The 2,500-nt window shown below is 33.1% G+C and overlaps 1 protein-coding gene across 1 annotated transcript in view; it reads right to left on the bottom strand.

Moving 5' to 3' along the window:
* LOC119578610 (protein dachsous-like) overlaps positions 1-2,500 on the bottom strand; it is a 20,967-nt gene that overhangs the window by 17,680 nt on the left and 787 nt on the right. The gene's annotated exons all lie outside the window — the stretch shown is intronic.

A 2,500-nucleotide genomic window follows, 5' to 3' on the forward strand; every position in this document is an offset into this window, starting at 1 on the left:
ATACGTATATATATAAATTTATTTACACAGATATACACATACATAATACACATTACCAAACCAATCAGTAAACAGATGAAAATCAATATATACACAACGATCAAATCACGAGAATAAATAAATAAACACGCACAAACACCAAAAACACACAGAACCTGCCATTCAAAACATATATATAAGAGATTTATCCATTAACTAAAAAAACACTCTCCCACTTTGTCACCACCTCAGCATTTTATCATTGTTACGCACCGTTAAATCACTCTACGTCACTCTTACACTCAAATATTGTTGTAAACGTGATTATCATTGCTATTATTATTATTATTATTATTATTATTATTATTATTATTATTATTATTATTATTATTATTATCATTTCCTTTCTCTTCGTACGGAAAAGGCAGCGTGAATAATTGTTTGAGAATGATGCAAGAAATACATATTTTCATTTGCACTTTGTCAGATATCAAATACTCACATGGAATATTGCACAATGACATTTTAATATATCTAATAAACTTGTAACATTTTTTTTCAGGAACAGCTGTACTAAAGTCGACAAACACCATGATGAAAATACGATTTTTTTTAGTGCGGAAGAGAAAAATAAAATTTATTTAACTCATTTCTTCTTAATAAAATAAATGTCTCAACGTTTGTTCTGTATTTTTTCATTTTCTGATCAAGATTAAAACTTCACTTTTATTTTTAATTTTCCAATATATATTGTCGATTAAATTATTCTATTTTAAAAAATCAAATAGTGTTATAATAAAATGAAAGAATGTGTGTGTGTGTGTGTGTGTGTGTGTGTGTGTGTGTGTGTGTGTGTGTGTGTGTGTGTGTGTGTGTGTGTGTTGTTTGCTTTAATAAAAACATAACAAATAAAACAAGAATAACAATTATGATTATAGTAACAATATTATCGTTATGTTAATAATGATATTATTAACATCAATAATAATGCTAATAATAATAGTGATAATAATAACAATAAAAATAATGATATCGACAATAATAATGATAATAATAATAATAATAATTAGGATAATAATAATAATAATAATAACTGTAACAACAATAAAAATAAAAATAACTATAAAATCAACGATAATAATATTAACAATGAAACACATTCATTATGAACACGACGATAAAATAACAATGAAAACAATAACAATAAAAATAATAACAATAAAAATAATAAGAATGAAAATAATAACAATGAAAATAATAACAACGAAAATAAAAATACGATAATAACAATAAAAAAGAAAAAAAAAATATATAAAATGAAATAAAAAGTCACAGTAAAGCAAACGCAAATTCATTATAAACAGCGAACGCAATATGGCACTCAATTCTGGCACTGAATTATGAAGCCAAAAAAATTCCTGCGCAAAATATATTGCCTCGACACTGCCATCGCGACTCGATGTCCGTCATGCACTCGTGACAGAGATAAATCATGCATTAAATCAGTTATAGTTTTTATTTCATTTCCTCTGTTCTTCTTTTTATCGGTAATCTTATTCTGCGTTTCTTTATTTTCTTTCATTTTTAAAAATTTTATTTCTACAAGATTTTTAAGTTCGCGGACGTTGATTCGCCGGAGACGACCGCTTGTCGCACAAAAATGTCTAAAAAACATCACATTTTTTTTCAGAATTATAACAAAATAAATTCGGGGAATTTACCGAAGCTGAATGAATCTCAAAGTCCTTTTTTTTATCTAAATGAATAAAGAAAATCGAATAAGAAATATTCTCAAAAAAAAATATATATATAACTACAAAACGAAACATGATGTTTTTTTTCTCTCTCTCTTCTCCGACTTATTTCGTAGGACTAGATTTCAGAACATTTTCTTATTGTTCCCGATGCCGAAAATCAGTGAGAGAAAGAGAGAGAGAGAGAGAGAGAGAGAGGAGAGAAGAGAGAGAGAGAGAGAGAGAGAGAGAGAGAGAGAGAGAGAGAGAGGAGAGAGGAGAGAGAGAGAGAGAGAGAGAGAGAGAGAGAGAGAGAGAGAGAGAGAGAGAGACCAAGAGAGAGAGAGAGAGAGAGAGAGAGAGAGAGAGAGAGGAGAGAGAGAGAGAGAGAGAGAGAGAACCAGGAGAGAGAGAGAGAGAGAGAGAGAGAACCAGGAGAGAGAGAGACAAGAGAGAGAGAGAGACAAGAGAAGAGAGAGAGACAAGAGAAAGAGAGAGAGACAAGAGAAGAGAGAGAGACAAGAGAAGAGAGAGAGACAAGAGAGAGAGAGAGAGAGAAGAGAGAGACAAGAGAGAGAGAGAGAGAGAGAGAGAGAGAGAGAGAGGCTGGGACAAAAAGAGAGACCCGGGCAGCGAGGAGCCGCGTCCGAGACCCGTGTGCACAGGCGCGCGAGGAGGAGGAGGAGGAGGGTCGAGCGGCGGCGTCGGCTCGAGGGGCAGGGTCGTCGTGAAGGGTGCCCGACGCGGCACTTCCCGACGACCCTGGCGAGGCTCTCTATCCTTACACA

Source organism: Penaeus monodon, chromosome 11 (genome assembly GCF_015228065.2).
Source record: "Penaeus monodon isolate SGIC_2016 chromosome 11, NSTDA_Pmon_1, whole genome shotgun sequence".
Lineage (NCBI taxonomy): Eukaryota > Metazoa > Arthropoda > Malacostraca > Decapoda > Penaeidae > Penaeus > Penaeus monodon.